This window comes from Pongo abelii, chromosome 2 (genome assembly GCF_028885655.2).
Source record: "Pongo abelii isolate AG06213 chromosome 2, NHGRI_mPonAbe1-v2.0_pri, whole genome shotgun sequence".
Lineage (NCBI taxonomy): Eukaryota > Metazoa > Chordata > Mammalia > Primates > Hominidae > Pongo > Pongo abelii.
Window position 1 is genome coordinate 134,301,539 of NC_085928.1, and position 13,098 is coordinate 134,314,636.

Below are 13,098 nucleotides of genomic sequence, written 5' to 3' on the forward strand. Positions count from 1 at the left end.
TGGATAGGAAGAATCAATATTCTTAAAACAACAATAATGCCCAAAGCAACTTATAGATTCAATGCTATTCCTATTAAACTACCAATGACATTCTTCCCAGACCTAGGAAAAAAACTATTTTTAAACTCATATGGAACCAAAAAATCCCATATAGCCAAGGCAATCCCAAGCAAAAAGAACAAAGATTCCTGGGCAAGATGGCCAAATAGGAACAGCTCTGGTCTGCAGCTCCCAGCAAGATCAATGAAGAAGGTTGGTGATTTCTGCATTTCCAACTGAGGTACCCGGCTCATCTCACTGGGACTGGTTAGACAGTGGGTACAGCCACAGAGGATGAGCAGAAGCAGGGTGGGGCATCACCTCACCCGGGAAGCACAAGGGGTCAGGGAACTCCCTCCCCTAGCCAAGGGAAGTCATAAGGGACTGTGCCATGAGGAACACTGCATTCCAGCCCAGATACCATGCTTTTCCCATGGTCTTCACAACATGCAGTCCAGGAGATTCCCCCGGTGTCTGCACCACCAGGGCCCTGGGTTTCAAGCACAAAACTGGGCAGCCATATGGGCCGACACCAAGCTAGCTGCAGGAGCTTTTTTCCATATCCCAGTGGCACCTGGAATGCCAGCAAGACAGAACTGTTCACTCCCCTGGAAAGGGGACTGAAGCAAGGGAGCCAAGTGGTCTAGCTCAGTGGATCCCACCCCCATGGAGCCCTTCAAGCTTAGATCCACTGGCTTGAAATTCTCGCTGCCAGCACAGCAGCCCGAAGTCGACCTGGGTCGACTCAGCTTGGCATCTGCCATTACTGAGGCTTGAATAGGTGGTTTTCCCCACACAGTGTAAACAAAGCCTCCGGGAAGTTCAAACTGGCCAGAGCCCACCACAGTTCAGCAAAGCCACTGTAGCCAGACTGCCTCTCTAGATTCCTCCTCTCTTGGCAGGGTATCCCTGAAAGAAAGGCAGCAGCCTCAGTCAGGGGCTTACAGATCAAATTCCCATCTCCCTGGGACAGAGCACCAGGGTGAAGGGGCAGCTGTGGGAGCAGCTTCAGCAGACTTAAATGTTCCTGCCTGCTGGCTCTGAAGAAAGCAGTGGATCTCCCAGCACAGCACTCAAGCTCTGCTAAGGGTCAGACTGCCTCCTCAAGTGGGTCCCTGACCCTCTTGCCTGCTGACTGGCAGACACCATCCAGCAGGGGTAGACAGACACTTCATATAGGAGAGTTCCAGCTGGCATCTGGCAGGTGCCCCTCTGGGACAAAGCTTCCAGAGGAAGGAACAGGCAGCAATCTTGACTGTTCTGCAGCCTCCACTGGTGATACCCAGGCAAACAGGGCCTGGAGTGGACCTCCAGCAAACTCGAGCAGACCTGCAGCAGAGGGGCCTGACTGTTAGCAGGAAAACTAACAAACAGAAAGAAACAGCATCAACATCAACAAAAAGGACGTCCACACAAAAACCACATCCGAAGGTTACCAACATCGAAGACCAAAGGTAGATAAATCCACGAAAATAAGATAAAAACAGCGCAACAGAGTTGCAAATTCCAAACACCAGAATGCCTCTTCTCCTCCAAAGGATCACAACTCCTTGCCAGCAAGGGAACAAAACTAAACAGAGAATGAGTTTGATGAATTGACAGAAGTAGGCTTCAGAAGGTGGGTAATAACAAACTCCTCTGAGCTAAAGGAGCATGTTCTAACCCAATGCAAGGAAGCTAAGAACCGTGAAAAAAGTTAGAGGAATTGCTAACTAGAATAACCAGTTTAGAGAAGAATATAAATGACCTGATGGAGCTGAAAAACAATGCATGAGAACTTTGTGAAGCATACACAAGTATCAATAGCCGAATCGATCATGCAGAAGAAAAGATATCACAGATTGAAGATTAACTTAATGAAATAAAGCGTGAAGACAAGATTAGAGAAAAAAGAATGAAAAGGAACGAAGAAAGCCTCCAAGAAATATGGGACTATGTGAAAAAATCAAACCTACATTTGATTGGTGTACCTGAAAGTGATGGGGAGAATGGAACCAAGTTGGTTCCATTCTCTTCAGGATATTATTGAGGGGAACTTCCTGAACCCAGCAAGATAGGCCAACATTCAAATTCAGGAAATACAGAGAACACCACAAAGATACTCCTCAAGAAGAGCAACCCCAAGACACATAATCATCAGATTCACCAAGGTTGAAATGAAGGGAAAAAATGTACAAGGGCAGCCAGAAAGAAAGGTCGGGTTACCCAAGAAGAAAAGGCCATCAGAGTAACAGTGGATCTCTCGGCAGAAACCCTACAAGCCAGAAGAGAGTGGGGGCCAATATTCAACATTCTTAAAGAAAAGAATTTTCAACCCAGAATTTCATATCCAGCCAAACTAAGCTTCATAAGCAAAGGAGAAATAAAATCCTTTACAGAGAAGCAAATGCTGAGAAATTTTTGTCACCACCAGGCCTGCCTTACAAGAGCTCCTGAAGGAAGCACTAAATATGGAAGGGAAAAACCACTACCAGCCACTGCAAAAAAAAATACCAAATTGTAAAGACCATCAACACTGTGAAGAAACTGCATCAATTAACGGGCAAAATAACCAGCTAGCATCATAAAGACAGGATCAAATTCACAGATAACAATATTAACCTTAAATGTAAATGGGCTAAATGCCCCAATTAAAAGGCACAGACTGGCAAACTGGATAAAGAGTCAAGACCCATCCGTGTGTTGTATTCAGGAGACACATCTCACAGGGAAAGACACACATAGGTTAAAATAAAGGGATGGAGGAATATTTACCAAGCAAATGGAAAGAAAGAAAAAAAAAAGCAGGAGTTACAATCCTAGTCTCTGATAAAACAGACTTTAAACCAACAAAGATCAAAAAAGGCAAAGAAGGGCATTACATAATGGTAAAGGGATCAATGCAACAAGAAGAGCTAACTATCCTAAATATATATGCACCCAATACAAGAGCACCCAGATTGATAAAGCAAATTCTTAGAGACCTACAAAGAGACTTAGACTCCCACACACTGAGACTTTAACACCCCACTGTCAACATTAGACAGATCAATGAAACAGAAAATTAACAAGGATATTCAGGACTTGAACACAGCTCTGGAACAAGTTGACCGAATAGACAGCTACAGAACTCTCCATCCCAAATCAACAGAATGTACATTCTTCCTGGCACTACATTGCACTTATTCTAAAATTGACCACATAATTGGAAGTAAAACACTCCTCAGCAAATGTAAAAGATGGAAATCATAACAGTCTCTCAGACCACAGTACAATCAAATTAGAACTCGGGATTAAGAAACTTATTCAAAACCACACAACTACATGGAAACTGAACAACCTGCTCCTGAATGACTACTGGGTAAATAACAAAATTAAGGCAGAAATAAATAATTTATTTGAAACCAATAAGAACAAAGACAAAATGTACCAGAATCTCTGGGACATAGCTAAAGCAGTGTTTAGAGGGAAATTTATAGAACTAAATGCCCACAGGAGAAAGCGGGAAAGATTTAAAATCGACACCCTAACATCACAATTAAAAGGACTAGAGAAGCAAGAACAAACAAATTCAAAAGCCAGCAGAAGACAAGAAATAACTAAGATCAGAGCAGAACTAAAGGAGATAGAGACATGAAAAACCCCTCAAAAAAAATCAGTGAACCTAAGAGCTGGTTTTTTGAAAAGATTAACAAAATAGAGAGACTACTAGCCAGATTAATAAAGAAGAAAAGAGAGAAGAATCAAATAGACACAATAAAAAATGGTAAAGGGGATGTCACCACTGATCCCACAGAAATACAAAGTTACCATCAGAGAATGCTATAAACACCTCTACGCAAATAAACTAGAAAATCTACAAGAAATGGATAAATTCCTGGACACATACACCCTGCAAAGACTAAACCAGGAAGAAGTTGAATCCCTGAATAGACCAAAAACAAGTTCTGAAATTGAGGCAGTAATTAATAGCCTGCAAACCAAAAAAGCCCAGAACCAGATGGATTCACAGCCGAATTCTACCAGAGGTACAAAGAGAGGCTGTACCATTCCTTCTGAAACTATTCCAAACAACAGAAAAAGACAGACTCCCCCCTAACTCATTTTATGAGGCTGGCATCATCCTGATACAAAAACCTGGCAGAAACACAACAAAAAAAGAAAATTTCAGGCCAATATCCCTGATAAACAACAATGCCAAAATCCTCAATAAAATACTGGCAAACAGAATCCAGCAGCACATCAAAAAGCTTATCCACCACGATCAAGTCGGCTTCATCCCTGGGATGCTAGGCTGGTTCAACATACACAAATCAATAAATGTAATCCATCACATAAACAGAACCAATGACAAAAACCACACGATTAACTCTATAGATGCAGAAAAGGCCTTTGATAAAATTCAACACCCCTTAATGCTAAAAACTCTCAAGAAACTAGGTATTGATGGAATGTACCTCAAAATAATAAGGGCTATTTATGACAAACCCATAGCCAATATCATACTGAATGGGCAAAAACTGGAAGCATTACCTTTGAAAACTGGCACAAGACAAGGATGCCCACTCCTATTCAACATAGTACTGGCAGTTCTGGTCAGGGCAATCAGGCAAGAGAGAGAAATAAAGCATATTCAAATGGGAAGAAAGGAAGTCAAACTCTTTCTGTTTGTGGATGACATGATTGTATATTTATAAAACCCCATCGTCTAAACCCAAAATCTCCTTAAGCTGATACAGCAACTTCAGCAAAGTCTCAGGATACAAAATCAACGTACAAAAATCACAAGCATTCCTATACACCAGTAATAGACAAACAGTCAAATCATGAGTGAACTCCCATTCACAATTGCTACAAAGAGAATAAAATACCTAGGAATACAACTTACAAGGGATGTGAAGGACCTCTTCAAGGAGAACTACAAACCACTGCTCAAGGAAATAAGAGAGGACACAAACAAATGGAAAAACATTCTATGTTCATGGATAGGAAGAATCAATATCGTGAAAATGGCCATACTGCCCAAACTAATTTACAGATTCAGTGCTATCCTCATCAAGCTATCATTGACTTTCTTCATAGAATTAGAAAAAACGACTTTAAATTTCATATGGAACCAAAAAAGAACATGTCTAGCCAAGAAAATCCTAAGGAAAAAGAACAAAGCTGGAGGTATCATGCTGCCTGACTTCAAACTATACTACAAGGTTACAGTAACCAAAACAGCATGGTACTGGTACCAAAACAGACATATAGAACAATGGAACAGAACAGGGCCCTCAGAAATAACACCCCACATCTACAACCATCTGATCTTTGACAAACCTGACACAAACAAGCAGTGGGGAAACGATCCCCTATTTAATAAATGCTGTTGGGAAAACTGGCTAGCCATAGGCAGAAAACTGAAACTGAACCCCTTCCTTACACTGTATACAAAAATTAACTCAAGATGGATTAAAGGTTTAAACTAAGGCCTAAAACCATAAAAACCCTAGAAAAAAACCTAGGCAATACCATTCAGGACATAGGCATGGGCAAAGACTTCATGACTAAAACACCAAAAGCAATGGTAACAAAAGCCAAAATTGACAAGTGGGGTCTAATTAAACTAAAGAGCTTCTGCACAGCAAAAGAAACTATCATCAGAGTGAACAGGCAACCTACAGAATGGGAGAAAATTTTTGCAATCTGTCCATCTGACAAAGGGCTACTATCCAGAATCTACAAAGAACATAAACAAATTTACAAGAAAAAAACCACCCCACCAAAAAGTGGGCAAAGGATATAAACAGACACTTCTCAAAAGAACACTTTTATGCAGCCAACAAACATGAAAAAAATCTCACCATCACTGGTCATTAGAGAAATGCAAATCAAAACCACAATGAGACACCATCTCATGCCAGTTAGAATGGTGATCATTAAAAGTCAACAGATGCTGGAGAGGATGTGGAGAAATAGAAATGCTTTTACACTGTTGGTGGGAGTGCAAATTAGTTCAACCATTGTGGAAGACAGTGTGGCAATTCCTCAAGGATCTAGAACTAGAAATACCTTTTGACCCAGAAATCCCATTACTGGGTATACACCCAAAGGATTATAAATCATTCTATTGTAAAGACACATGCACACGTATGTTTCTTGCAGCACTATTCACAATATCAAAGACTTGGAATCAACCCAAATGCCCATCAATGATAGACTGGATGAAGAAAATGTGGCACATATACATTATGGAATACTATGCAGCCATAAAAAAGGACAAGTTCATGTCATTTGCAGGGACAGGATGAAGCTGGAAACCATCATTCTCAGCAAACTAACACAGGAACAGAAAACCAAACACCACATGTTTTCACTCATAAGTGGGAGTTGAACAATGTGAACACATGAACACAGGGAGGGGAACATCACACACTGGGGCCTGTTGGTGGGGTGGGGGGCTAGGGGAGGGATAACATTAGGAGAAATACCTAATGTAGATGACGGGTTGATGGGTGCACCAAACCACCATGGCAAGTGTATACCTGTGTAACAAACCTGCACGTTCTGCACATGTATCCCAGAACTTAAAGTATTAAAAATAAATAAATAAAAGCTGAAGGCATCACACTACCCAATTTCAAACTATACTACAGGGCTACAGTAACCAAAACAGCATGGTACTGGTACAATAACAGACACACAGATCAATGGAAAAGAACACAGAGCCCAGAACTATGGCCACCACACCTACAAACAGCTGATCTTCAAGAAAGCTGACAAAAACAAGCCATGGGGAAAGGACTCCCTGTTCAATTAATGGTGCCGGTATAACTGGCTAGCCATATGCTGAAGATTGAAACTGGACCCTCCTTACACCATATTGAAAAATTAACACAAGATAGAATAAAGACGTAAATGTAAACCCAAAACTATAAAAATTGTGGAAGACAACCTAGGCAATACTATCTTAGACGTAGGAACAGGCAAAGATTTCATGACAAAGACCCCAAAAGCAATTGCAACAAAAGCAAAACTTGACAAACGGGAACTAATTAAACTAAAGATCTTCTGCATAACAAAATAAACTATCAACAGAGTAAACAGACAACCTACAGAATGGGAGGAAATTTTTGCAAATTATACATGTGACCAGGGTCTAATATCCAGCATCTTTAAAGAACTTAAACAAATTTACAAGAAAAAAGCAAACAATCCCATTAAAAAGTGGGCAAAGGACATGAACAGACACTTTCCAAAGGAAGACATACATGTGGCCAACAAGCATATGAAAGAAAGTTCAATATCACAATCTTTAAAACAGCACAAATCAATACCACAATGAGATACCATCTCACACCAGTCAGAATGGCTTCTACTAAAAAGTCAAAAATTAACAGATGCTTATGAGGTTGTGGATAAAAAAGAAATTCTTATACACTATTGGTTGAAGTGTAAATTAGTTCAACCATTGTGGAAGACAGTGTGGCAATTCTTCAAAGACCTAAAAATAGAAATATCATTTAATCTAACAATCTCATTACTGGGTATATACCCAAAGGAATATAAATTGTTCTATCATAAAATACATGCACATGTATGTTCATTGCAGCACTATTCACAATAGCAAAGACGTGGAATCAACCAAAATGCCCATCAATGGCAGACTGGATAAAGAAAATGTGGTACATATACATCATGGAATGTTACGCAGCCATAAAAAAGAATGAGATCATGTTCTTTGCAGGAACATGGATGGAGATGGAGGCTATTATCCTTAGCAAACTAACACAGGAACAGAAAACCAAATTTGCAAATGGGAGGTAAATGATGAAAACACATGGACACATAGAAGGAAACAACGCATGATGGAGCCTATCAGAGGATGGAGGTTGAGAGGAGGAAGGCGATCAGGAAAAATAATTAATGGGAACTAGGCTTAAGACCTGGATGATGAAATAATCTGTATAACAAACCCCCATGACATGAGTTTACCTACATAACAAACCTGCATGTGTAGCCCTGAACTTAAAAGTTAAAAAAAAAAATGACAATTTTTTAAAAATAGGGAGTTCCAATGCTAATGCTATGTAGAAGACACTTGGGATATCAAATGAAATAGCTGGTATTCAACACCAGTTATTGGTGACCTAAAGGAATATAAACCTGACATTATAGGATCATCCACTTTTTAACAGGACGAATCAAAATTTATGTGGGAAATCTTCAAGTTATTAAATACAAGAAGCCATCTAAAATAATTTTTTTTAAATACTTATGCCAGCAAGTCAAACTCAGCCTGGTACCACTGTTTCTACCTCTCATATTAATTGTAAAGATTTACTCTCCTGAGCTGGGTATGAGGAAATGTCAGTATGCATCGTAAGGGCTATAAATCTCTCATATGCTTAGAAGAGAATTGCCTCTTTCTCTCTAGGGAAACTGGAGAAATCTTGACTACTGAAAGGGTTCCTGGTACTAATTTCAAACAATATCTATTTTTCTAATTCTGCTGAGGATCAAAAGAGATCTCCCCACAAAACATCTAAAAATACTCAGCACAAAGACTGGATTCTATAAACAGTTAATTAGTTCATTATTTCAGCTATTATGATCACTTTCAAATCTACCTTTAAAGGAGTCACTCATCAATGTCTCCCAAAACTGTTTAAATTTCCTTCAGGAAAAAGAATGTGTGGGTTCACCAGTAAACCATTTTATGATAGCAGCTTTGAGATTACAGTTCTATATGTGAATAGAAAATTAGTAAAGTGATTTTTTATTAAACCAATAAACACTAGAACACAGCCAAAGATAGCATAAAGCCTGCAAATCAAAACATTTTGTCAGCAACAGAAAGAGGGCTATTCCCAGAACACCTAGATTTCCTTTTCTGTATTTTAAAGGAGGTAAAACCTCCCTTTAAAGTGCCAATCATCTCATGCAGAAATGTGAACAGCGTTTTTCCCAAGGATAGATGTTAATTATACTTCATCTGTATCAAACCCCTTCACCGTACTAGGTGACTTAGCATCTGAGCAAAAACTTCTGTAATGTTCTGGGTCATTAGCAACAAATGTTGAACCAGCACCGGGAGCAACCTAAGATAGGGACAATTTTAAAACATTTAAAAATAAATACTTAATAGATAGGAATTGGTTAAGTAAGTCCTCTTCAGACATATGATATATTTTGAAATCATTAGAAAATATGTTGTTAGTACAAACAAGTACCCAAAGTCTGAAATATTTTGTGTGAAGAATAAGATTCTAAAATGAGAGAGAGAAGAATTCATTTTAATTATTTTCCCAAACATGAAATGGTTCTGGTTGGTTTCTTTTCTGTTTGCGGTTAAATCAAATTCTCTAAACTTATAAAAACCAGTATGCCTGCCATAGTTTTGTGTCATTTGGGAAAATCTGCACTTTTCTGTGAGCTCTCATTTCCATTTAGGGTTGAATGGGTTTGTCCTGCCAGAATTTTCAGCAAAAACATCAGAAAGAAACTCATCTCTGTGACTGTCAGAGCAATAATAAAACCAAAGGCAAAACAGGATGGAAAGATAATCCTAACAAATAACTTTTTAAACAGGCTCATAGAATGGAAAGACTGGTTGGATTTAACTTTATTTTAATTGCAGGTGAACTCACTCTAGAAGGAGCATGTGTGGTAGGCACCTAACAGCTAAATGTCATCAGCTCTTTGTAAATGTGCTGATTTACAACCTATGCCTGCTGATTTCATCCTGTTTTCCTATAAGCAGCTGAAATGCAGCCAAAGAAAGGAAAATTACATGCTGCTAAATCTGAAGATGACATATAAGCCAGCCTATAAAGGCTACAACCAGCAGCACATCTCAGCTTCATATGACCACAGAAGTCACCTTTTGGTGTATGTAGGACAAGAAAGCACATGTGAAATCCAAGTCCATAGATAATCCGAAGATAGCGTAACCTATCTTTGGCAACACACCTTAGCTGTTTTAAGTTCAATACGTCCCAAGAAGCATTTCCCACTGTTAATGTGCTATCATGTGATTTCTGCCAGATTTTTCTAGCAAACAACATTCTCTTGGAAGTGATAGGAGACATCGTGCTCATCAAATTCAAAGGCTTTTTCTGATCCTGACATTCCTTGGCTTCTGTGTCATATTTGCTCATTTCTTCCTTCCTAAGATTTTCTCTTTTCCTGGCTTCCTGGACTAACTTAGTTTTCCTTTTCTCTACCTCTGACCATTTATTCTTTATGTTTTCTGCTGACTTTCCCTATGACTACCTACAAATGTTTTTCCCTCTGTCGGTTATAACAATAGGTGATAATTATTGATTCTTAATAAGTTGCATTATCTCATTCAATTCTCACATCCACTCTACAACATAGATGTTATAACCTCCATTACATAGATATGGAAACTGAGGCTTGAAAATTAAATAACATGCCCAAGGACTCAGAGTAAGAAGTAGAATTCAGATTTTAACCCACGTAATTCTGAACTCTGAGCTTACATTCTTAAGATCTATACTATAATACCTATTTTCTCTCCTTTATTAGGGATCACAGTACTTATACTACCAACTCTCTTTGAAGTACAAATTCCATTTTTTTATTCACAGCTTTCTAGGGTAGCAAGCCATCTTTGGGATACCCTTCTAGCACTTCAAATTGAATAACAAAATTAAGCTCATTTTTTCTCCCTAATATCTCTACATTCCAACTTCCATTAATAGTATTTACCTAATGAGGTAGTCGTGTAAAATATGCTTGAAAAACTACTGTGTTGTTTTATTACAAAAATAGGGTCTCATCAAAACTAATTAATTAATATGAAAGAAATAATCAGAATAGTGCTGTAGCCAGAAAGCTAGCTGTTGGCTGTTCATTGACTTCAAGATTACCCTAGGAAGCTTCAAACTAATTCCAACTCAAATAACCCAGGGACTCAAAAATATGTCCAGAATGAAGGAAGACAAATAAGTATATAAATTGAGCTAGCCTTCCCACAATCTCTACAAATCAGGAAGCCCAGGAAGTAAAAGTCCAGGCCAAAACTTACAGTGGTCAGCTAACATCCAGCCAAATCTGGGAGTAGAACTGGTTAAACAGCCATTCATCTTGCAGCATTCCTTCTAAGATGAGAAAAATGGCAATGTCACCTGTACAAATAGGCTGTGAGCAAACTCTCTACGAGGCTGGCAGCCATGGCTCCCCAGGCAAAAGCTACAGTTGACTTGGATTAAAACAAGTGAGGGAGGATGTTTAATTAAATATGGCAGGATACTTGACTGGGAGGCTAAAATTTAAAGATAATTTTGCAAGCGAGTTTAGCCAAATGGTTTTTAAATGTGATTTGAGAAGTGAAGAAAGCAAAATACGAAATTGTATTTATGACATAAAACTACATAAAAAGCACACTTCATGTAAAAGTATTTTAAACACAATTTTATTTGTAGTGCAAGAACTTTATTTTAAACTGTATGTTTAATTTTTATTTTCATTCTTACTGCTTTTAAGTTGTTTGTGCAACAAATTGTCTTTTGCAAACAAGTGGTGTTCACCCTATAGATATGCAGCCCCAAAACAACTGCAGGGAGCTTTGTAGATGTGGCCTGAACTCTTCTCATTCCCCTCCTCTCAGTTTTCCCACTGCCATTTGAAATTGTTACTCGGTACAAGACTGATTTAGTTCTAATGATATAGACTAGCTTCTAGGGTCATCAGAATAAAGCAACCAGAAACTGTGAGAGTGACAGTTGGTAATGGGACCGTAAGATGACTGAAATAATATTCCCACTCCCACATAGACATTTCGTACCTCATTCATTGCTTATTGTTAACTAATATCACTCACTATTTTTTATATGATGCCAAAAAAACCTCCAGATCAGAAATCAGGATATTTGGATTTCACCGTTAATTTGCTTTATGCCCTTGGACAAGATATCCACCTTCTGTTTTCTTGTCTGTAGTGTATGAGAACAAGTCCACTCCCAGACGCTCACGCTGATCTTTAAGGTCCTGTCCTAATCTAGCCTTTTATAATTGCTCTGTCATCTTCATGAAATTCTGGAGGCAGAATAAATTGGCATAAACTTTCCAAATAAAAGTGTGGTAATATATACAAAGAGCCTTAAAAATGACCACACTGTTGGGCATAGCAATGACATCTCTGGGTTTTTTTCGAAGGAAATAATTCCGATGCCCACAAAGACTTGTGAGCAAGGAAATTTATCTTATGTATAATGACCAAAAAGTAAAAATAAATACTTAATAGATAGGAATTGGTTATGTAAGTCCTCTTCAGACATATGATATATTTTGAAATCATTAGAAAATGTTGTAAAACAATGTTTAATGGAATAAATATAATGCAAAGCATAAAATATTAAGAGCAGTTATAATCATGATTGACATAGATTTATACATATATTATATAAATGTATACACATAGAAATAAACCTATATATGCATATAAATTTACATACACATATACAAAGAGAGAGGAAAAGTAAGAGAAGAAAAGAGGATAAGAAAAGAGAGACACTAGGTTCAAATCTTAACTTTGTTACTAATTTCTAGCTGTGTGAACTTAGCTTCTCTGTGCCTCTATTTTCTCACTGTAAAACTGAGAAATAGTACGTACCTGATAGAACTATTTTGAGGACTGAGTTAATTGAAAGCTTTTTCATTTTCTCTAAGCCTATAAGAAGCACATAGTAGGTGTTAGTTGGGCAATCAACTGAGATGAGGGGAAACTATAACAAAAGTATTTTATTATCTATACACTTAAGGAATTTTTACATACCAGATTTGTTAGAGTCTCACAACAATCCTCTAGCGTTATTAGGCAAGGATTCCCATTTCCTGGTGTCAGGTAAAGAACTCAAGATGCAGAAAGATGCCATAATTTGCCCAACGGTACCAAAACAGTCAGTAGCAGAACTGGGAATAAAATTGTTCTTTTATTCTTCCTTTACAGGATCCTTGCCACTATTTAAGAAATGTTAAAGAATAATTTATACTATTTAATTTTTTTATCAAGTGCATATATTACCAGATCAAAATATATTAATGTCGACGCATTTTAAAATAAAAAAT

At 38.2% G+C, this 13,098-nt stretch overlaps 1 long non-coding RNA gene across 5 annotated transcripts in view; it reads right to left on the bottom strand.

The window, feature by feature from the left end:
• Positions 1 to 13,098, bottom strand: part of LOC129058619 (uncharacterized) — a 113,974-nt gene that overhangs the window by 27,603 nt on the left and 73,273 nt on the right. For 3 of the 5 annotated variants that reach the window (XR_010139230.1, XR_010139232.1, XR_010139231.1), the window contains exons 11-13: positions 12,806 to 12,990; positions 12,644 to 12,700; positions 9,225 to 12,066 (exon numbers count right to left, since the gene is read on the bottom strand). This is a non-coding gene — a long non-coding RNA (uncharacterized LOC129058619). Of the gene's footprint in view, positions 1 to 9,224; positions 12,067 to 12,643; positions 12,701 to 12,805; positions 12,991 to 13,098 lie in introns of those variants that run through there. The other 2 variants (XR_010139229.1, XR_010139233.1) reach the window with 2 other exon arrangements.